Here is a 25,039-nt window from a genome sequence, read left to right on the forward strand (position 1 = left end):
CTTTGGGAGGCCGAGACAGGTGGATCATGAGGTCAGGAGATTGAGACCATCCTGGCTAACACTGTGAAACCCCATTTCTACTAAAAATACAAAAAATTAGCAGCCGTGGAGGCAGGCGCCTGTAGTCCCAGCTACACGGGAGGCTGAGGCAGGAGAATGGCGTGAACCTGGGAGGCGGAGCTTGCAGTGAGCCGAGATCGCGCCACTGCACTCCAGCCTGGGGGAAAGAGCGAGACTCCGTCTCAAAAAAAAAAAAAAAAAAAGAATACAAGAGAGAAATTATAAGGTGCCAAAGAATGATAATAAGAGTTAGCATTTACTGAATTGAGAACTTTCTGTGTGTCAAGCCCTTTTCTGGGCCTTTCTTGCGTATTATCTCATTTAAGCTATTCAACAGGTATTATCATCATTCTCATTTTATTAGTGGCAAAACTGAGGTTCAGAGAGGTTGGGTAACTCTTCCAAGGTTGCAAGGCTGGTCCAGCCTCAATAATCCCTAGCCCAAGTCCCTGCGCTATTAGCGGCTAATGAAACCCAAGAGCCAGAGCTGAGCAACGTGGAAGTTCTGCCTGCAAGGACCGCACAGGGCCTGGAGGCTATGTTAGGATTAGGCTGATAACAATCAGATCCAGGGATAGTTGAAGAGCAAAAGGCTGTGGCACCAAAACAGATGGGTCAGAATCACATGTTTGTCTGACAGAAGAAAGGCTGAGAGGAGCCAATTAAAGCTCAGCCACATCTCACATGCCTTTCTTCTTGGTATCTCTCTCTCTTTCGTTATTTTGCTTACCTTCCCTTATAGCCTCTCCGCTGGCTTCTCTCCTCCTCTCCCACTAATGCCACAGCAGGTCCTGGGATCTGTTGGACTCTCCTTGCTTCTGTGCTAGGACGGTGGCCTCTTGTGTAGTGTACCTTCCTAGGGATGAGGCTCTTCTGTCCTTCCATCTCTCACTTCTTTGCTTAGCCACGATTCCTTTGTTCTTTTTCTGCCTCTGACTTATATCCTCATCTGAGGATGCATCACATCACCCCTCAGTATATCCAAGCTTAGCCCCTTTGATGGCAGCTCCCAAGCCTTTCTCTCTTTTGCTAAAATGACCCTCTCTTTTTATCTGTATCATTGGGAGCTTAGGATTCCAACAGCCCTTCTCCTTTTGCCTTTAAATCCTTACCATTTAGGAATCTTTGTGATTTGTTATGATGGTCAAAACACAAGCATGTCTAACCTTTCATGTACTAAAGTTACTCCAATTTCACTTAAGTTTTAAGAGGGAGAACTATCCCCGGAAATATTTCTTAGCACACACACACACACACACACACACACACACACACGAACACTTTTCTGTACTTAGGAACTTGTTCAGATCTTGTGTCCTGGATAGAGCAGTCCCTATCCAGTGAGGCAGCATGGTAGACTGACCATCTAACAGACCTGGTTCAAAACCTGGTTCTGCTGCTTTCCAGGTGTGTGGAAGCTCTTAAAAAAGAAACAGCTTCTCTGTGCTGTAATTTCCTTGTCTATGCAGTGGAGACGATCATGGCTACTCTGTATGTAAGGACTTGAGACAATGCCTGGTACAAAGTGGGTACTTAAGAAGAGCTGCTCTTGGAATATTCTTTTTTTTTTTTTCAGATGGAGTCTCGCTCTGTTGCCAGGCTGGAGTGCAGTGGTGCGATCTCAGCTCACTGCAACCTCCATCTCCCAGATTCAAGTGATTCTCCTACCTCAGCTTCCCAAGTAGCTGGGACTATAGGCATGCACCACCATGCCCAGCTAATTTTTGTATTTTTAGTAGAGACAGGGTTTCACTACGTTGGCCAGAATGGTCTCAATCTCTTGACCTCATGATCCGCCCGCCTTGGCCTCCCAAAGTGCTGGAATTACAGGCGTGAGCCATCGCACCCGGCCTAGTCAACCAGAGGCTTATGCTGAGGGTACTGTTTTGTGTTTATAGGGTGTCTGCACGTCCACTATCTGAAGTAGGCCCATAAGAGTTCAGTTGTAAACTATAGAATATACTCTAAAAACTTTAAGTAGAAGGGACTTATTACAGAGACTTGAAGAAAATGACTCTAGCTTAAATTTTCTGGAACGGCAGAAATGGACCACCAAAAGACTGCTGCCTCTCCTATGACAAGGAAGCACTGCCTGATCTGGAAACTTGCATTATAACTGTTGACCTCAAAGCCATGCAACCACTACCATGATCAGAGAGTCACCATGGTCAGAAAGTCTCCAGGACTGCTGCCAACTGTGAGACCTCACTGCCATTATTCTCTAATTAACGCATTCCAGTCAGAGTGAATTCCATTGAATCCACTCTTGCCAAAGTCACCAGTGATCTCCCCCTTCATAAATCTGAAGATCCATTAGCTCCACTCATCCGACCTGTTCTAGACACGGAATGCCTACCCCTACCCCACCCCAAGCAGTAACTTTCCTGTACTGGAGGATGCCGCCCTCACTGTCTAACTTTAGGAATGCCTTTTTCTCCTAAAGACACTGCAGAATTAATGGAATATTCCAGCCATTGAGTCACACACACTCATACACACAAGCTCCTGCAGGAGTCCCCTGTAGTAGGGATGGAGAGAGGGGAGAAAAGTAAGTTCACACTCTCTGGGAGCCTTCCTGCCACAGGCACACTACCAAGCCAGATGTCCCTTTTCTGGCACAGCCACAAAACTATGGCTTTTAGAGAGTGGAAACTTCAGCAGCTTCCAGGACTAGAAGCCTAAGGACCATCCAATCTAGCTCTCTCAGCTTGCAGAGAAGGCATATAAGGCTGTAAAATGTATCCAAAGTTATAGAGGCAAGGCAAAGGCAACACTGCTTCGGTGGGAAGGATTCCTTCAGCAAATCAGACAACATACCAGGAATTCACTTGGCATAGTGGTTATCTTCGGTCAGGCTCACTAGAAGTAGAGCAGGAGAGGGGATTTGTCACTTATTAAGGGACTGATCTCAGGGGAAATGGTATGGGAGGGGGAAAGTAGGCTAGGGAAAAAGAAATTAAGCAAGGATGTAGTTTAGGTGACATGTGGCCACAGTGTGATCCTGCAGGGAGCTCTAGAACCACACTATATCACAGAACTTGAGCCACCTTAAACAAGGGAGCTAGGGTTTTATGCTTCTGCACCATCTGTTTATTAGCTATGTGCTGCTCCAGGATAGAGGTTGACAATTACCCCTAGGCACTTCCAGGTAAAGTTGCTCTAATCTCTGAAGGGCAACAGAAAAGGTTTCAGCTGTGAGCTATTAACAGCAACACCTCTAGCAGTTGGGGGATGGGCACGCTGAATGGTAAAAGGGGTCCTTCCTAGATCTGCTATCTAGGTGGAGCACCAGCAGTGTTTGCTACAGTAGCTAAGAGAAATCTCTGGATCCTAACATAACAACTGGGAATCAATATCAGCTGTGTGACCTTGGACAAGTCACTTAATCTCTCTAAGCTTCAGTTCCCAAATCTGAAAATCATGAAAGTACAGCCGGGCACAGTGGCTCACGGCAGTAATCCCAGCACTTTCGGAGGCCGAAGTGGGCGGGTCATTTGAGGTCAGGAGTTTGACACCAGCCTGGCCAACATGGTGAAACCCCATCTGTACTAAAAATACAAAAATTAGCCAGGCGTGGTGGCACAGACTCCTGTAATCCCAGCTACTCGGGAGGCTGAGGTAGGAGAATCGCTTGAACCCGAGAGGTGGAGGTTGCAGTGAGCCAAGATCGTGCCATTGCACTCCAGCCTGGGGGACAGAGTAAGACTCCGTCTCAAAAAAAACACCCCAAAAAAACGAAAAAGAAAATCACAAAAGTAATACTGCCTCTTAGGGTCATTGTGGGCATCCAGTGAGCTAATGCATGGGAGGTGCTTAGCCCAATGACTGCATTCAGTAAGTATTACTGTAATTATTAGTGGTTATTATTAAGAATTATATTACTTTATTATTATAAGTAATTATAATGATGATAAAAATTGATGATCCAAAAACTGGAGCTATCTGAAGTCATTATCTATCTCTTACTATCCAAAGGAACTGGATGCGCATTGTCTACATCTTGACAGTTGAAATTAGGATCATCCAAGAAGTGGCATTATTTTTATCCACAATGTGGATGTAAGTGTTTGCCTTTGGTGCTCCCAGCTCACCACTGAGATAATTAACCAGAAGCAATTATAGTGCACTTGGCAAATTGCAGCTTTGCCCTCTTTGCAAGGCACATGTTTTATTTATACTTCCTCCCTTGTGGCTTGCTGATTGATCACATTCCAAGTCTAATATTTAAAGGTGAGCTGCTGACATGGACTTCACCTGGGTTCCTCTCAGGGTTCTCACACTCTGGGGTCTGAGCAAGAAACTTGCCCATGAATGCAGCCATCTCTCTGACAATCTGCATATCTGAGAAGATCACGATGCCTGCATCCCTGGCACACCTGCAGAGTGCCCCTTATCACGGGTGAGCCAGTGCAATACCCTGAGCAGGACACCTCATCTCCTCTGCCTAATCTCCAATTTCAGAATCGCAGTAAGCCAATACATATTTCAAATACTGAGTGCACAGAAGGCTTCTGAAGCTGGATGTTAAAAGTGGACATCCCAGTAATCCTATTTCTGGAAATCTGTCTGGAGGACATAACCTGGAATGAAGATTTATGCTGAGATTTATGTGTGAGATGGTCATCTAAGCATTATTCATAGTAGCAAGAGGTGGGGAGAATGAAATGTCAATTTCAGGTTAGACACTGCATGCTCAGACAATGAGATAGTAGGCAGACATTAACATAATATAAACAAAGACTGTTTTATACATCCTTAGGCTTAAGGGTATAGAAAATATATACCTATTGTAAATGACAAGTTAACGGCTGCAGCACACCAACATGGCACATGTATACATATATAACAAACCTGCACGTTGTGTACATGTACCCTAGAACTTGAAGTATAATAATAAAAAAAAAAGAAATCCAAAAGAAAAAAAAAAAGAAAATACTAACCAATGGTTTTTCTGTACAAAATGGATCTTCTCTATATTCCCCCTCCATGACCATTTGTATTAGTATCTTTTTTTTTTTTTTTTTTTTTTTTTTTGACAGAGTCTTGTCACACAGGCTGGAGTGCAGTGGTGCAATCAGCTCACTGCAACCTGTGCCTGCTGGGTTCAAGTGATTCTCCTGCCTCAGTCTCCCAAGTAGCTGGGATTACAGGCACGTGCCACCACACCCGGCTAATTTTTGTATTTTTAGTAGAGATGAGGTTTCACCATATTGGCAAGGCTGGTCTCGAACTTCTGACCTTACATGATCTGCCTGCCTCGGCCTCCCAAAATGCTAGGATTACAGGTGTGAGCCACTGTCCCTGGCCTGTATTAGTATCTTTATTGGTAGAAGTTTAATATCAATTCTGTGAAGCCTCATGAGTTATTAGCATTTTAACAATATTCTTCAATAAATCTTCAAAATATGGAAGGTTTAAAATGTATAAACTATGTGATTTCTTAACAGAATGTCTATGTTTTCTCATTAAATGAAACAAAAATATTACCCAGGAGAAACTTCACACCTTGACTATATTCTCATTTCTCATCATAATTCACATCCAAAATTATCCTTTTCTCATTGAGAACAGGGGATTCACCTTCTTAAGGTGACAAAATAAGAAAAGGAGGGGGGCACCAGGCTATTATTTGTCCCTATACACAAGCAATCCCATGAGATCTGGCACAATAGGGTGGTAAGCTACCACTTAACCACATGGTATGGCAAACTTACAATTACCACATACTCTTCTCCCCTGGCCTCCACATTCTCAGGGCCTCCCTAGTAGAGTCAGCTTTGAAATGCCATCCCTGTTCCCATGGAGGATAATACTTGAAATAAACAAGGGTAAATACTAAATTTAGATTTTGAACATTACATTTCATCCTTATATGCTGGCGGCTAACTTTTGCTTAAAATTAATTTCAGTCATATATTATTCACAAATTATTAGTTGTGCACCTTACATATTTCAGGCACTGTGTTAGGCACAGGAAATAAAACAGTGAGGTAATCTCCACCCTAAGGGAGGCTAGAATTAGTGGGAAACAAAGAAAGCTTTGTCAAGAAAGACACAATTAAGTAAAGACTGAACACTACCAAGTTCCAGAAAGGGAGAGGAATAAGGGATTTGACCTCATCAGGAAACAGGGGAGCTCAGCTGACATTTGAAGGATGGGTAGGAATTAACTAGGAAATGAGAGGAGAGGAGGCAAGAGCATCCCAGGAAGAGGGAGCAGCATGGACAAGAGGCCCTGAGGCTGAGAACATGACCTGTAGAAGCAGGAGCCAAAGAGGTGGGGGACCACAGTGCAAGGTGAGACTGGAGAAGTGCAGAGGGTAGGTAGGAGAGACATCGTAAGGGGCCCTTTTACTGGATGAGGTTGGATACCCATTCAGCATCACATTCATTCCCACCTAAAGAATTCCAACTTTGTGGAGGCGGTCAGCCCTTCCCCATACAGCTTTGTGATGCATGAAAAGATGGCGCCACCCTCAGCTCCAGGGAGGGTTCCCATAGATCGGAGCCAGTCCTTTTGGATCCCAGGTTTAAGCACTATACGAGACAACTGCTAATGGTACCCAGGCAGGAATGTAACCTAAACTGGACCAGTGGGACCCCCAAGTGACAGGAGGACTTTCATGCTGTACTTGAGGGAGATATCTTTCTGTCTCCCTCTAGGCATACATAAGGAAGCCCATTGACCTAATTGCTGCCATTATCCCAGGGACAAAGCCAACTGGGTGGACAGCAGAGAGGCAGTATGGAAGAACCTTGGTCCTTGAAGATATTGTCCCACTCTATCAAGCAACCGCTGAAGCCTGAATTACCTCTGGATGCCTAATAACGTGGAATCATAAATGTCCTTATTGTTTAATTTGAGTCAGGTTTTATGATACTTGCTTCCAACAGCATCCCATGGGGCACATCCTTGTGGGTAAGGGTTGTTGTTGCTTTTATCCCAAGAAGAACAGTGTTCTGAAATTTGGGAGAAAGTTGCATAATTCTAAGAAAAAGGTTATAAAACAGGGCCTGGTACATTCCTCATCACCACCACCACCCAAAATATTCTAATGTTAAATGAAAAATGTAGAAAATGAAATTCCCTACGTATGATCCCAACTGTACACACACACACACACACACATGCACACACACATTTTTAAAAAGACTAGTAAGAAAAACACTATGTTCAGTGATTGCTCTTAGGTAGTAAGATTATTACCAATCATTTTTTAACCTCTGCTTTATTTGGTTTGGTTCTTTATGTTCTTCAGTACTTCCTGATTTTCCTACAGTGAACATGCTTTACTTTTTTAATAGACATCAAAGACAATAATTGTTTTCTATCTAAATGTATACTACCTATCACAAAAGAAGTCACTTTGACTTTTTAAAAACCTAATGGCCAAATGAAAACGAAAAAGTAGCATATTTGGTGCTACCTATTGGTGAAAGAAAAACATTTCCAGTTTTTATGTACTGTATCCAGAGACTTAAAGATTTATCATTGGTCATATAGCAGAATAAAATATCTTTAGAGAATGGTATGTCTAATTTTCATTTTAAATCCTCAATTTATAAAAGTTACTATTGCTCATTTTTTAAAGTTCTGTCATGTAAAATAGAGGTACTTGCAAACATTGAGACCCTCAGGAGATGTCATCTAGCATCTTTGGAAAACATAACATTTAATTATCATAGCATGAGGTACTTTTAATGCACATTTCACCATCGTGATTGAGGACGGATTTCTGAGAGGCAAATTCAGTGATAATTCCACTCACATGCCTTATTTAAATACAAACTACATGCATAATTATCCTTAATCCCACTGCCACTTAAAATATGAAAGTGAAAATACAAGATACTCATGGAGGATTTTTTCCTCAATAACTACAGTCACCAAAAGAGTAATAATTACCAAATACCCCTAAAAGGTTTGGGGGCCCTGTTTGCTAACCAATATCCACTATGGAATTCAAATTCCAGAGCTAACCTTTTTGCTGTCAGGGCCATTTCAGATGAATTTTACTCCAGGAAAGAAAATGATATTATTTTTATTAATTACCTCTAAACACAAAATTTGCAATTTTTATTCAACCTTTGCTCAACTACATACTTCTTCCTTTTGTTTTCTAAAAGTAATAAATAGACCTTCTTATTTTGTATTACCCATTTGCTCTCTAAGATGGCAGGAGTATTTTTAGAGAGATAAGGCAGGCAGACAACCCGAAAGAGACATCAGAGGCAGTACTTCTCCCTGAGGGTCCTGCCATTGTACCAAGTGAAGGAGGATTAAGGAAGGGCTGGTAGGCACTAGGGCTCTTCACAAATACTTACAGTTCTCGCCTCTGTGAGCACACGGTGGGATTGTACTTCTCTCTTTTGAAATTAGGGTGGCCATATAACTGTCTGTGGCCGACGGTTTGTGTATAGAAGGTTGAACTTTAGAGAGCCAAGCCATGAGTCATCACACCTTGTTCACTTGCCAGGGAGATGGTGGGAGCACATGTCAAGGCTTCCATCAGCTTGAGTCCTCAGGTGACCACAGGAGCAGAGGCCCTGTCCCAACCAGCAGTGCAGAAATACACTTTTGTTAGGTTAAGACACTAGGATTCAAGGGTTATTTGTTACTGCAGTGTAACCAAGGCCATACTGATTGTATAGAAGAAAAAAAGGGAAAGGAGATTTTAAATTCCTTCAAAGCCTTTTATATTCCTGTTGATACACCCATTCCATTTGGTAAATTTTAACTAAGTTAAATCGACTCCTTAGAAAAAAGTACAAAATCATCCTTACAACATGTAAAGGTCACTATGTTATAATCAAAACATTTTCATAATAAGCTTGAGTTCAATGGTTTCACTCTAAATCCATATTTACTATGTTACTGGGATGAGTTTACAGGTACCTGTGAGCTCTCTAAGGAGAGTTTTTAATTTGACGTTTTCATGTTGATGATAAAATAACTTGATGTAAGCATATTCTGTACCACCTGGATGGCCAACCTATACAAGGCAAAGCCGAAGTTTGCATTTGTGTTTACTTTATGTTGGTACCGATGGTACTACTTTGTCAAAGACTAGTGAGTGAAGAACTGAGTTGGCCATAACTCTAACATACTGCATTTGTACCAAAGGAGTTCACGAAAAGCCAAGATGGCCAGCACCTTGTTTCAAGCAGTGATCTACTTCCAAAAAACTGTATCTTTCACAAACCATAACTTTCTAAAGTTAATGCAGTTAACTTTAATTGTATTTGTTTTATTGTTTGACTTTAACCTATAAATCAGTTTTCTGTTTTATGGTTTTATAAGAACTACAAACATTAGAAATTTATATCCACTTTTCTGCAATATGCGTTTCAGTAATATTATCATTCAAATAGCAGAAGTCCACACGTTGGTGGTGGTAGGGTGTGGTTCAAATGGCAGAAGTCCACACGTTGGTGGTGGCAGGGTGTGGTTCTGGAATGATTTTTCTTTTAAAATGCCCCAAACATTGTTCATTTTAGACAAGTCTCAAAGTAGCTCTGTCTCTTTAAATGAGTAAATTGTCAAGTTATATGAATTTATTCATTCAAGTTTATCTCAAAGACTTACCTGAAAACCAAAGAACTAGCCTGAGGGCTCCACGAATCTCCACTTCATGCTTGTGATAGAGGATGCCAGAGACAGAAGGAAGAGAGATCAAATGCTCTGAAAACCAAAAGTCAGAAATGATTTAAAAAAAAAAAAAAAAACAAAACCACCAGGCATTTATGGCTCTTTTTGAAGCCAGGACAGGTTGCGGCAAAATATCCCTTTATTTGTATTGATACCAGTGGGATGAAAAGGCTGCTCTAACCATTCTCATATGCACAGTTCTTTGTTATTTTGTTAAGACTAATAAGGAAGTCATGTGATATTTAAGAATTGGCGCATTCTTCACTGAGAACACTGCCCAAAATAAGGGTCACAGCAGAGTATTTTACATTACTGAAAGCAACGCAAATTTGCTTTTAGTCTCTTTTTCTTTGTTTGAATTATTGATTTTTGCCTAGTGATTTAACAAATTTCTCTTTTACTATAATAAACACTAGCTTATGTTTCCTCACTGCACCTAAAGCCGCCCATTCCTCAAGCTGTGCCTGGAGAATCAGGAGAACAAGCAGAAACAATAGCAGGTGCCCAAGAAGAGGGGCTGATGCTGATGCTGACCACAAGGAAAATCCTAACCGGGTCAGCCGGGGAGCACAAGTGTATATCGCCACAGAATCACGCCTGTGAAAGCACTTAGAAATCAGCACAACACTATCCCGAGGGAAAACGAAATCAACAAAGGGGAAGAAAAAGATGATGAAGATAATGAAGGTTGATGATGAAGGAAAATGATAAAGATGATGACAAAGGTGAAGATGATGGTGATAATGATGGTGATGAAGATGACAGTCTGGATTCTTTCAGCATCATTTAGCATCTCATGCCATGCACAAGGCCCTCTAAAAGAAGAAAAAAGACCAAAAGAGTTAATACAAGTAGCTGGGCGCAGTGTCTCATGCCTGTAATCCCAACACTTTGTGAAGCCGAGGCAGGTGGATCACCTGAGGTCAAGAGTTCGAGAGCAGCCTGACCAACATGGTGAAACCTTGTCTCTACTAAAATACAAAAATTAGCCGGGTGTGATGGCACATGTCTGTAATCCCAGCTATGTGGGAGGCTGAGGCAGGAGAATCGCTTCAACCTGGGAGGCAGAGGTTGCAGTGAGCTGAGATTACACCACTGCACTCAAGCCTGGGCAACAGAGCAAGACTCTGTCTCAAAAAAAAAAAAAAAAGAAAAAGAAAAAAAAGGGTTAAGATGAGCACTCTGCCCTCAGTGAGCTTCCAGGCCAGGACGGGAGGCAAAGCAAGAAAATACATACAACATAAGAAAAGACTGTTGAAAAGACAGGGTTTTCTCCTGCTCAAAACAAAGGTTCTTAACCTTTGATTTTCTGGTCTAGTTTGACAGTAGATTTCATCCACAGAGTCTAGCCCCTTGGTCACCCTTTGCCACTATGCGACAGGTTCATTCATTCATTCATTCATTTATGGAACAACAATTTGTTGTTGTCTAGCCCCAGGTGGGGTAATGGGCTCCCAGTGCTAGGAGAAACCCTGGGCTTCCACCTTCGTGGAGTTTCCAGCAGAGCTGCCGTATGGGCTTGCTTCCTACCTGGCCGCACTCTTTTATGTGCTCATGAAGCAAAGTGTTCGCACATTCCTCAAATTATGAAATCGTTCTTTGGTGCCAGCTTACTATTAAATGACGCCTTTTACCTCCTTGTAGCAGACGGTGACAGTGCCACTCAGCATCACATTCTGTCTGCTCAGTGCTGTGTTGGGAATTTCCTCACTGTAAAACAAATTAACTTTATGCATTCCCCAAAATGTGACAGGTCACCTCTGAAGGACTGAGGCCACACACACCAATTGAGAAATACTGTCCTGAAATATAGGAAGGCAAATCCGGTCCATACTCTTAGTGTACTGACTGCCTCCCAGGATTCTGGATTTCAAGAGCACTGTCACAAAAACACTTCCCCATCACCTTAAATCCATTAAACTCTGTATTTTAAAGAGGAAATGTAACTCATCTGATCCTGATTTGTTTGCACTTATTACAGCATTGTTTTGAAGAAGCTCATATGCAAAAAGCCTTTTTCATCAGCTTATTCAAGAGCTTTTCTCTTCAAAGGGAAGAAAAGAATCAGACAGTGTTTATTAAGGGTAAACAAACCAAGGCCTTAAATAAAAATCCAAGAGTATTTCTTAAGCCTGAACTCACCAGGAGCCAAGGAGGTTTGAAACTTAAGGTCCCTCCTCCCTCTCTTGGAAAAGGAGTGAGACTCAGAATCAATGGCCCTGCCTTCCCTGGGGAAGCTACTGAGGCTTGCTCTCATGCTGTCACTGAGCAAACCTTACTGCATGCTCCAGAGCTGGGATGTGTGTTTGCAGCAGCCAATAAACACTCCTAATGATGCGCTCAACAAAAGCCCATATCTTGAGCCTTGTTTTCGCTTTTCATGTTGTTTTCCTCAGTGAAAGGATCAAAGCAATGAGGCTACTTTTCCTTCGCTCAATCAGACAGGAGTTCTTTGAAGTAAATGTGTTATTTTGCTTTTGCTTTTTTCCTTTTCTGCTTAAGGAAGAACCTTGATAATCAGAGGCTGACTTTGTAGATTTCCTTAATACAACTCCCTTAGCAGGTGCACGTGTCTCAGGAAGACGAGTCTGCAATATCTTTTTGTTTGGATTTCCCCCTCTTCTTTTCCACTTGATGAGGGCCATTGGGTGGGTTTTAATGTGCCCAGGATGGTTGAGAACATCTAAAGACAACATTATCCATTCATCAAGAACATATGAAAATGAAGATACAAGAGTTCGGATGAACAGAAAAATAAATCAGGGGATTTTGAAAAGGCATTTGTAGTGACAGCTCAAGGCTGTCTTGCTTTTTTAAAAAGTATCAAAATAATTCCATTAATGATTATCTCAAAAGCAAAATGATGCTGAAAGCTTGTTACTATGGTTCTTGCTTCCACAGGGAATTCAAAATATCTTATAGAAAATAATGGGATGGTGAATAAAAAAATATAAAGAAGTCAAGCTGAGCATGATGTCTTCAGGAGCCGTTCAGTGGCATATACTGTACAAAACCAGAGTTTCTCAAAGAATGGGTATTTTTCTAATGGGTGATAATAATAAAAGCAGCTAATGTGTATTGAACACTTACTATGAGCTAGTCATTGTACTGTTTTCATGTACTTTCTATTTTAATCTTTATATGAACCCTGTCAAGTGCTAGCATGCTATTCCCAATTTGCGGAAGAGAAAACTGAACCTCAGAATGCCCAAGTGACAGAGAAAGAACCCAACCCAGATCAATATGATGCCAAAGCCCAAACTCTTGACCACTGCAAATGTGGTTTATCAGAAACCCGTTATGTATATTCATTCTATTCATAGGCTGAAGTCACATCTGTCCTGGTTAAGCAAACTGAAGCAATAATCTGACTTGGACAAAATTCTTTTTTCACTGTTAATTAGCTCAAAGAAAGAGAAATTGTTTTAGAGACTTTTTCAGGCATTTCTTCAACAACTCCTTTTGTATAGTGGTAGTATAGACCTACTTCCCGTACAGGGAAAATGTACAATTTTCCCTATCAAAACTTGAGTAAGATTGCTAAAACCTATCAAACTATCCACCTAAAATGCCAGCATTTTCTCATATGTAAATTAGACCTCAGAAAGTTTTTCCAAAATAAAGATCCCAGAAATTCAATAGGAGATGTTCCCAATATGTTTTCAGCTTCACCATTTCCTAGATTTTATGTCAAATTGTTATTAAGTCAAACTATGTGAAATTGCCATTTGTGTATGTCTATGTCAGTTCCATACAGATTTCTTTTAAGTATTTTGTTTGTTTTTGAGACAGAGTCTTACTGTGTCACCCAGGATGGAGTGCAGTGAAGTAATCTCAACTCACTGCAGCTCTGGGATTACAGGTTTGCGCCACCACGCCCGGCTAATTTTTGTTTTTTTAGTAGAGACGGGGTTTCACCATATTGACCAGGCTGGACTCAAACTCCTGGCCTCAAGTGATACACCTGCCTTGGCTTCCCAAAGTGCTGGGATTACAGGCATGAGCCACTGTACCTGAACTTTTTTTAAGTTTTAAATGTGTTAACACACTTGTGCAATGTAATCTGCAGCTATTCTCACCTATTGTCTTAGTAATACATTTTGATTTAGGAAAACATTTTCTTTGCCAGCAAATGCATCAAGGGAATGGAATTTCTTTAATTGTGTTCCTTTCTTTTTCTTTTTAAATTTTATTTTATGTATTTATTTTATTTTATTTTATTTTATTTTATTTTATTTTATTTTATTTTTTGAGACAGAGTCTCACTCTGTGCAGTTGCTCAATCCCTGCTCACTGCAACTTCAGCCTCCCAGGTTCAAGTGATTCTCCTGCCTCAGCCTCCTGAGTAGCTGGGATTATAGGTGTGTGCCACCATGCCTAGCTAATTTTGTATTTTTAACAGAGACAGGGTTTGACCATGTTAGCCAGGCTGGTCTTGAACTTCCAACATCAGGTGATCTGCCCGCCTCAGCCTCCCAAAGTGCTGGGATTACAGGCATGAGCCATCATGCCTGGCTGATTGTGTTCATTTCTCATAGTTTTTTTTTTTTTTTTTTTTGAACACTCAGCTGGACTGCATTTCCCAGATTCCCTTGCAGTTAAGTCACAAGTAACCCTGTGACTGAGTTCTGCCCAATAGAAGGTAAGCAGAAGTGATGTTTATGGATATGTTCCCCTCTTTTTCCCCATCTATGGCCTGGAAAATGAAATATTATGGGGCCTTTGGCTAAGGCACAAGACAGAAGAAACTCAAGTCTCAGAATCAGAGTGTGAAAAACCTGACAGACCACCATGTGAGAGGAGAACAGAATTAAACTTCTGTTGTGTTAAACCACTGAAATATGAGAACCTACTAGTGAAACTAGGGTTACTTTTACTAACAGTCTTTCTTTCTTTACCTTTCTTCCTTTCAGTAACATTTACTGCAGATTTTCTATGACCCTTAGAGACCATTCAATGTATCAAAATGAAGCAAATGGCTCTTCAAAGAGGTGCTATGGAAATATATTCAAGGTTACTGCAGCAAATACACTTCCTGTTTGTAGAAGACATCTGTTATCTGCTGCCCATCATTGATTCACCCTCTTCCTGGGAACAATCTCCCCATATTTCCTTTGGGAAACCATCCCTCCTCCCTACCTAACCATGTGATTTAGGTGAGGTTGAAACCCCCAACAATGTATAGGCCCTGATCAGCTTTAGCCAACCAGTATCTCCCGACCCTCTGGCTCTAGGGATCGGCCAGTGACACACGAGGGGATGAGGGGGCATCATTGAATCCTTCCAGCAAGGAAAGATTTCTCATCCTCTGCAAAAACTAGTGCAAGAAGACCCTCTCTCTAAACCTGGAGAACGTACTGCGATGATGTTACAGCCTGGAATTCTGCAGCCATCTTGCTGCTGCTAAAGATAAGCTGGTCTGCCAGGACTGTGTGAAGCCTGCTCCATGAAGAAAATCTGAGGGTCTTGGAGGACCTCATCTCACTATCTGGATCTGACTTCTGGTCTTCTGGACTTCTCAACTTTATGGGGCTATTACTCTTATTGTTCGACCAACTAGAATTCAGTTTTCAGTTGTAAATCACGTTACTTTGTTATTCATTCATTTATTCATTCAATCATTCATTCTGAATTTGGCTCAGTAAAGAAGGATGCCAATTTGTATGAACCAAGGAAAATTCAATACTAAAAACTCAATATGGAAATGCACATACTATTTTCTGCTTTATGAAGATTGCTTTTCTTCTCTTACAATCACTAAAGCTTCCAAACTGAGCCTACCTATAGTAGCACAATGGTTCCTGCAATAATAATTGAGCCTCAGCGTTCTGGAAGAATTCAAGCTAGACCACTGCTGATTGTCAAAGAAATCCATCAAGTACTTTATGAGTATTGTATTTATTTGTACATCCTGTACTGTGATACATACTCATTATGTAAGTTAGAGTTATAACAATTTATTCTAATACATCATGTTTTCAAATATTATATAGAAAAATAACATGTAACTCTAGATCAGGTGATGTTGTACCCCAAAGACCTTTCACCAGCTACTCTTGTACTTTGGCTGAAGCACAGCTCACTCTCCTCATGGCACTGGCTATCAGGCCTTTATTCATTCACTCATTCTGAAATTTGGTGGACAAAAATTGATGACTTGTAAAAACTAGAAAATTGACTCCAAAAGGAGCTCATGATACTGAGCATGCCATTGAACCTGCAGCTATTTTTGTTTTGTTTTTATTCAACCCTTCCTCATCTTTACTGCCTATGTAAGTAAATACACTTGCGGCAACAAGTGACAAAAGGAAAAAAAAAACCCAAAATGACTTAATCAAAAGTAGCAGAGAATTTATTTGCTCTGGTGACCGAAATATCCGAGATAGATCTGGCTTCCAGTGTGATTGAACCTAGGGGTTTCTACAGTGCCAGCGGATTCTCCCAATCTCACTTTCTGTCTCTTGTCTGTTCTCTTCTGTGGCCACTCTCAGGCAGGCTCTCTTCATGTGGTGGTGCTCAGCAGCTGCATTCTCTTCACAGCTTCAAAGCCAGTAGAACAGAGCCTTCCCCAAAGGCTCTGTTTGGCTCTAATGCCCATTGCTAAGCCAATCTCTGTGGCTAGGGGTGGGGGACATGCAATGCTCTGACTGGCCAGGCTCATAGTATTCACACAGTCAGCCCTCCATATCCACGGTTCTGCATACATGGATTCAATCAACCGCAGATCTAAAATATTTGTTTAAAAAATATTCCAGCAAGGGGGCAACAAGGAAGTTCTTAAGAGCACAGCTGGAAAGAAGCTGAGTTACAGACATGCTGCCAAAATAATTTCTTCATGCCAAAATAATTTCTTCAAAGCCCAGACTTGTCGTACCCTGTGACCTCAAGACTCTGCTCAGGGAAATTAGCAGAGTCATTCTCAAAACCAACCCATCAAACATGACCCAGTTTGCAGCAGTTTATTTTAAAGAACTTATTAGGTATAGAGAAGGGAATACTTCTCTGGATGAAGTGGTCAGAGGGAACGGAATCTAAAGTACCCACACAGATGGAAAAATCTACAGACAAAGACAAGGACAATGTAACCAGAAGAGGATATAGTGACAAAACCACCCAGTTTCCATCAATTTATGCTGAGCTAGACACTGAGCAAACTGAAGCAGTTTGTGTTCCTTCTTCCAAACCAGCCACCCCTAAGACTACTACCCCATCCTCATAACCATCTCCAATAGCTGTTTCACCAGAGTTTGCCTATGTCCCAGCTGACACAGCTCAGTTTGCTTCTCAGATATTAGCAATGGCAGCAAGTGAAGCAGGACAACCACCACTACATTCTAACATGTGGACCCCTTATTGTCTAACTGATAAGAATCAACAAAGTCACCCATCACTGCCACCTGCACCCGGGCCTTTTCCCCAAGCAACTCTCTGTCTATCTAATCCTAAGGATCCTCAATTTCTGCAGCATCCAACAAAAGTCACTTCTCCAACTTACAAGATGATTGAGGATAGTAAGATGAGTGCCCCACCTTTTATCTTAGTAGGTTCAAATGCTCAGAAAGCACAGGAATGGAAACCTCTTCCTGGACATGCTGTTGTTCCAAAGTCAGAAGTCTTGAAGAGTTATGCTGCAGCATAAGTGCCCATTGCTGTTCCTGCAGATAAGAAATTCCAGAAACATAGCTTAAGTCCCCAGAATGCTCATCTTGCTACAAGTGGACAAGATGTCCCCAGGCCAGAGAGCCTTGTTTTCTTTCTGTTGCTCTCTCAGTAGAAGGTGTAGCTTTAAAAAGTTCAGGATCTGGTGACAAATGTGCTCCCTTTGGAAGTTATAGTATTGCTTGGGAGATAAATGTGACTCCTGCTCACAAAGGTCGCAAAGCAGAAACTTAAAACTCATCCGGAAATGACACTGTTTGGGTCAACAAACGTTCAGGGAGGAGTCTGCCACCAAGAGTAACATATCAATAAACTTCATACAGTATAAAAAAATATATATTCCACAAAGGTTTGGAAAGCAAAACTTGAATTTGCCGCGCAACAAGTACTAGGATGAATCCACACACATGAAGTGATGTGTAGGCATTGTGTTAGGTATTATAAATAATCTAGAAATGATTTAAAGTATATAGGAGGATGTGCGTAGGTTATGTGCAAATACTACACCAGGTTATATCAGGGACTTGAGCACCCACGGATTTTGGCATTTGTGGGGGTCCTGGAACAAATCCCCCATGGATACTGAGAGACGATTGTAAATCCTCTGGAGCAGATGGACTGAAAATGACACTGTTTCTTTCAGAAAAGGGAATGAGGGAATGGACACTGGATGCCTGTATTAGGGCCCTTAACATTAGCTGCCATAACAAGCAATCCCACATACCCATGGCGTGGCTCAACAATCAGTTGTATTTTTCACTCGTGCAAAGTCAAATGCAGAGATGTTCTGGTTGGGCAGCTCCCTTGGCAGCTCTCCACCAGCACTGACTCAGGAAACCAAGCCTCTTCCATCTTGGGCATGCTGCTACCCACATCACATAGTCTCCAAGGTTGTTGTCAAAGGGGCAAAGTGAACTGGATGAAGCATAACTGCTCTCAGCTGCCTTGGCCTTGAAATGACCCAGCAATCTGCCCTTGCATTCACTGGTGAGAACTTAGTCACATGGCCCACACAGATGCAAGGGGGCTGGGAAATACAATTTAGCCACGTGCCTAGGAAGAAGAAACAGATTTGTGGCCACCTGGCTTATCTTTGATACAAAGGCAAACACAATCCATTTCAAATACACAGCCAGAACTGCCCACTGGCTCTACTCTGGTCAAACATTGAGTCAGGGCCAGCAGCGTCCTGAGAGGTGATCTGGTTCCACTCTCTAATTGAACAGATGGAAAAGTTAGAAAAAAAGGGCCTTTCCCAGATCACTAGACACTGATGTAAAGCACATGGATTTAACTAAATGTCTCAAAAAGGAATAAAGAGGCATTCCCTCTCTGCAGATGCCAGAAACGCCTTCCAACTACCAACTTACAGAATCTTGCTCTTATCAAGAATGAGATAGTAGAAATGTGGTGGGTTTTATAGCCAGATAGCCCTGAGTTCAAATCCTAGTTCTATCTCCTTCTAGACTGAACAAAGAGTTAAGCTCTCTGAGCCTCAATTTACTCATCTGCTCAACCACAATATTCCACAAGCATTGAATTCCTACTCTCTTCTTATTTCCTATGGTAACACCAGTGATTCCTAGCATTTTCCAGGAGTGACTGATAGTTACTCTTGGGCCCAAGAGTATAATATCTTTTTCCCAACTTTTTTATGGTCAGAGCACTAAACCCAAAAATATTTCCACAGAAATCTGTAGAAGCTCTGAGGGTGAGGAAGTATCTCTTTGCAGAGGTGAATTAACCTTTGTATAGTAAACATTTTACTCCCAGAATGTACTTTGCTGATTCAATTATCATGGTTCCTGCTAGAACTTGGCTAGCTACGCTGAAAATGGAGATATACTAGCTTCTCTCCAGGTCTTAAACAAGAATAATCACTTCTTCGTAGGAGGAAGTGGCTCCATTCTTGGAGGTGACCAAATTCTAGATCCTTTGCGAGCCTGTGCCTGGTAGACTACCATCTAGTAGGAGACCTCAACTCGCCATTTGAACAGACCCTAACTCTCACTCCTCAGGCCAAAAGTGCATACCATGACTAAAGCGTTAAACAAACTGTCTGACTCCATGTTTCCAGGTCCCTTCTAAGGAAACCAAGCTGTTTGCAAAGTCAAGGCCTTGACCAGTCTCAGTAGGACCAGACCAGGAGACTAGCTTTGTTTCCAACACAAATAGCCACCCCAGGGCTGTGCACAGCAGAGGCTCCCCGACTCCAGACAGCCCCCCAAACTCGGGATGGTCCTTCCCTCCCTGAACTCATCAAAACTTAACTTTGTTGCATGGCTCATTCCCTCTGATCTTTGCCAAGCTCTCAATCAGCCAACCAACTTGATAATGTGATTCAAGGCTGCCAGTGATAGCATTTCCCAAAGATCAAACGTTCCTTTAAACAGAGGCCTCTTTGAGACAAACCACCTGCTTCAACCCCAGAAAAGTACATCTGAAAAGTAAGTTTGGTTGAGAAGGCATTTCTCTGTCTTGGGAATTCTATCAGTTTAGCTTTGTCTAAAAGTATGTTATATCACAAAAATTGACCTCAGGTCTTGAGGCATTCAGTGATTCCTCAAGGAACATGGCCACAGACACTGTCTGAATTCCCTCCACATTGAATTAAGCTTCTGGGCAGGGGGCATTATAATCGTAACACATTCATCATATTTTGCATTTGCTTTCCAGGCTACACAAAAAGTCATTATAAAGTTTCTTAAATTTCATTTGGATGTTTCTTAGAGGAGGTCTGCATTGTGTCTATCCACACTTTTGGGAACATTATGGTTTCCTCTTCATAATACCAGCTTTTTAAAAGGCGTGCCTTTATTTCCTTCTGTTTCCTTTTGCTGGCCTTCAGAGACCGAACCACAAAAGTGTGCCTAAAGTGTGGAAAGTGAAAACTGAGAAAGAAACATATTCATTCCACTTTGGGTTAGTTACTCTACGACTGACTCCTGCTTTTAAAAGGTACGTCGTGGTATTACTGGGATGACAGAGATTTCTGTTCAGGATCCTGTCTGATAGGCTATAATTCAGGGCTTACTGAGAAAACAGTTAAGGGAACACTTCCTGAAGGAGCTCGCCACCCTCCCACAGGCCCTAAACCTTGATGATTTGCACCCCAAAATAGATCAGCACACATACCTCACTCCTGCCTCATTTCAGTTCCAGTCACACCTGGATCTTACTTGCATTTCATAAGCACTCAAATACTGGGGACCTTTCTTAGTAACAGACCTGCTTAAATTTCTATTAGGCAGACAAGGCACTGAGAGCCGAGGCCACTAACTTAGAGAACTGACTTCTAAATAGAAAGAGTCCTTGTTTTCATCCAGGCTAGGAGGGATGGAATCAATGTCTGTCCAACGCTCTGCCTCCCTGCACCGTGAGACAGCTCATACAGCAGAGACAGCCCTGGCTGGGGAGTCAGGAGACCTAGGACTCTGCCAAGAACAAGATGTGGTGTGACTTTCTGCAACCTACTGTCACAGCCTCAATTTCCTCTCTTGCAAAATGAGGTGGAGTGGGGAGAGTTTGGTCTAGGTCAAACTCAACCTTTCTGTTGCTGGGAGGTGGTGTGGGGGAGGTTTTCCCTTCCAAGAAACAGAAGAGAGGTTGGATCCTCTCCCTAAGAAAACATGCAGGGACCCAAATGTCACATAAATTGACGGCTTGGGAGTATTAGCTTAATAACCCTCAAGGAAGGTATTCTTAAAACCCTCTCTAGTAAAATGACAACAAAATAGTTGATTCTTCTTTTCAAAAACCTGATGGTCATTCTTGAGTGTTTTTACTCTTACTTCTGCCCACCCCAACATCTAATCCACCTCGATTTCCCCACTGTGCTAACGACACAAGACAGACCCAAAGGCCCAGGCACCCCCATCCATGCTGCCACAGCATCTGTCACACAGACACCTCTCCTTCTGATCTCCTACAGCCCATCAGTGGATTCTCCCTGCTCCCAGAGCTGGAGAGCTGCTCTGCCTGGTGGCTTTCTACGGCCCTTCATGGTGAGGCTCTGGCTTGATCTCCCACCAGATTACCACCCAGCCTCATCCTTCTGCTTTCTGTTTCTTGTATTTGCCAAACTTGTTCCTACTTCAAGGTCCCTCTGCCCCCAGAGCTTCACATGGCTTTAAGGTCTCCATTCAAAGGCCCCCTTCTGGGAGAAGCCCTCCTACAGTTACTGGCTTGCCCGTCTTCCTGCCCTGGTGTTGTCACAGCACATATCACTGACTGGAATGATCCCATTTGAATAACCTTTCCTTATTTATCTTGTGTACGTCTGTTCCCTCCTTCTTCCACTCCTGCCACCAAAATGTAAGTTCTGCCAGAGGAGGGTCCCTACCTGTCTTGTTCACTCTGTAGTCTGGCTACGGTGGCTATATACTATATATTTGCTAAACTAATTAAATAAATTATAGTCAAGTCATTCCTTTTCTATTGTGTAATAAAACTAGTAGACTGGCTCCTGTTTTAAAAAATATTTCCATTGATTTTCATGAAGACATCAGTAGAATGCTATTAATATCGCCCCTAGGATTTATTTCTCCAGATTAAATTTCTCTGATTCCTCTAATCTTTCTCACCAGCCTTACTCTTATCCTCTTAATCACTTTCCAGGGCCTTCCCTGGAGGCTCTCCAATTTCTCCTTGTCCTCCTGAGAAGCTGAATAACCTTGCTCTTACTGGGACCCACAGTGAACCTACAGCGGGGGTGGGGCAACAATTCTGCATGGCAGAGGGCTTAACAACAGAGGTTTCCTAAGCTGGCATAGATTCAGATGCAACCACGTTCTAGCTCAATGACCTTGAGTGTGTCACTTCCTCAGCCTTGGTTTCCTCCTCTGTAAAACAGGGCTGACAAAAATATCTCAAAGAGCAGTCTGTGGTGACGCTTCCAGGAGCTTTCTCCAACAAAGCACGTCGCATAAGGCCTGATGCACACCAACACCTCAGTAAATTACAACTACTTACTAATAAATAAGCTAAAACTATAACCACTTTAACTAAACAGGGGACCATGCAGGATACTGAGCTGTATGCAGGCGACGCTCTACATGGTTTCAGATGTTGTAGGTGAAAAGAAAGGGTAAGCGAGAAGAAAGATTATTTATGAAAACCCTGAATGAAGCAAAGGGGGCATGAAAGACTGTCTAAAGCCTGTTCCTGGAGTGACAGGCACGAAACAGACTTCACTAATTGTAGTGTCCACAGTGAAAGAGCCACCTGAGCGTGCAATAGAAGCAAGTGTAGGGGGCAAAAGGCTCACCTGCCTGAAGGGAAAGAACACCTCCTTTTCATTCCTGGAAGGTGAACTCACACAGGGATGTCATCCAGGGTGTCACACACCTACCTTTTCAAATGCAGAGCACACCTCAGCCCTGGAAGGAGTGGCAGAGGCTTGACTCCACTTCCTTCGGAGGCCCCAGGACCTGCTCAGAGATCCATGTTAATAGAAGCCTCGTGGCCCCAGTTGGCAGAGATTCACTGAGAGATACACAAGCACTAAACTCAGAAACACTATTTTTAGTAGGTTTATGTTTAGAGCACACACTTCCACAATGACCCAGCACAATGGGGCAATTCTGAGGGCCCACCAGAACTGATGCACTGCAAAAGCAGTGGGTGGACCTCAGGGTGCTTAGAGATCAGGATCCATCAGACCATCCGAGCAGTGGAGTAGTAAGCGGCTACTAAACAGAATGAATGGGATCCCTATGCTCTGACATAGAATGATGTCCAAATATATAGACAGAAGTAAGGTGCAAAACTCTCTGTAGGGTAAGGGTCAGGGAGAACTGTGTCTTCCTCCTCTCCAGGAGGAGACCTGCAGCAAAACCTCACATCTCCTTCCACTCCTGACTCAGCCTCCCCAGGAGAGCTGGCCATGCCCTGCACCATGTGTCTTAGAGGGCAGGGAGGTGGGGGAAGTGCACGAGGCCTCCTAGGTCTCACATTGCCTATTCTAGGCATAGCAGGGGCTCACACCATCTCTCAGTCCCTTTCCTGGGCTTCTCGTCTCCAGCAGGGAAGTAGGCAAGAGGAAGTGAGCAGACCCATGCTTTCTCCCTCAGGCCCAGCTTCTGCTCTGACATCACGGTGGGTGGGTCAGGCCAACTGTGCCCTGTGAGCCTGGCTGTCTCCAGTTCAAGGTGCCATGTGGCCATCCCCTTACCAGAGAGCTGTCAAAAACATAAAAGCTGGGTTGGTGCAATGGTTCACGCCTGTAATCCCAGCCCTCTGGGAGTCTGAGGCAGGAGCATTTCTTGAGGCCAGGAATTCAAGACCAGCCTGGGCAACATAGAAAGACCCCGGTCTCTACAAAAGATAAAATGGATTAGCTGGATGCAGTGGTTCATGCCCATAATCCCAGCACTTTAGGAGGTCAGTGCAGGAGGACTGCTTGAGCCCAGGAGTTTGAGGTTGCAGTGAGCTCTTATGGTGCAACTGCACTCCAGCCTGGGCAACAGAGTGAGACCCTGTCTCTAAAAAGCATAAAATTAAAAAGGATGAGTAGAGGTGTGGCGAACAGATCCCAAGAATTATGTTCAATGTGCCCCAGCCCATTCGTGTGTAAATCTCTCCGCTGACTGTGGGCTGGCCTAGTGACTTGCTTTTAACCTACAGAACACGGCAAAGTGGTGGGATAGCACAGCGTGATTGGTTCCTTCAGACAGAGTTTGCATCTCGCTGGCACACTCTGAACCTAGCTGGCTGGGAGAAAGCAAGTTACTGTGTGCAGAGCTGCCCTATGAAGTGGCCCACATAAAAAGAAATGGAGGGCGGCCTCTAGCTGACTGTCATAAGGAACGGAGGTCTCCAGTCTAGGAGCCCACAAGAAACCAAATCCCACCAACAACTGTGCGAAGTGAATCCTTCCTCAATGGGGTCTCAGATGAGTCTCCAGCTTTGGGTGATTCCTTGATTACTGACCTGTGAAATACCCTGAGGCAAAGGATGCAGCTCAGTGGTGTCTGACCCCTGTAAGATAATAGATGTGTATGAGTGTCAGTAAGTTCATGGTAATTTGTTACATAGCAATAGGCAACAAACAAGGGAGCATTACTTGCCATTACTTTCAATGGCAAAAACTGCAATTACTTTTGCACCAGCCTAATAAAATCAGAGTTCATATAGCACGGTGGTTAAGAGCCCAGGCTTAGAGCCTGACTGCTTGGATTCAAATCCTGCCTCCCCCTTCAACCTCTTTGTGTCTAAGTTTCCTTATCCTTAGATGGAGTGTGGTACTCGTCCCACGCCACGGCCTGATGGTAAGGATAAAAAAAGTTAATTCTGCTAGAGTGCTTCGAACAACGTGTGGCCCCTCATCAGAGCCCAGGAAAGTCTGGTTCATGCCTGTGTGTGTTCACTCCTTGCTCTCACTCCTAAACTATCGAGAGCTATTTTCTCTGAGGAGGATTATTGTGGCAATTTTCACATTCTAAGACACACATTTTATGCTCTTTTTTTCCGTAGCAATGAGCTTTTTTATTATTTTATATGTGGAAAAAATGATAAAGTTCTTTTAAAAATTCATATTAACTTCCTGTTAGACCCTTATAAGGATGAAATCTCTCCCAAGTTCCTATAAAAAAACAAAATTCCATGCAAGCCAGCTTAAACAAAATGCGGATGGCCTTGCAGGGTGGACTCTGAGGTATGGCACAGAATAGA

General features: G+C 42.7%; 1 pseudogene; it reads left to right on the forward strand.

Annotated features, from left to right (window-relative positions):
- Positions 1-16,633: 16,633 nt before the first annotated feature.
- On the forward strand, positions 16,634-17,602 carry LOC103227770 (uncharacterized; annotated as a pseudogene).
- Positions 17,603-25,039: the final 7,437 nt, after the last annotated feature.

This window comes from Chlorocebus sabaeus, chromosome 22 (genome assembly GCF_047675955.1).
Source record: "Chlorocebus sabaeus isolate Y175 chromosome 22, mChlSab1.0.hap1, whole genome shotgun sequence".
NCBI lineage: Eukaryota > Metazoa > Chordata > Mammalia > Primates > Cercopithecidae > Chlorocebus > Chlorocebus sabaeus.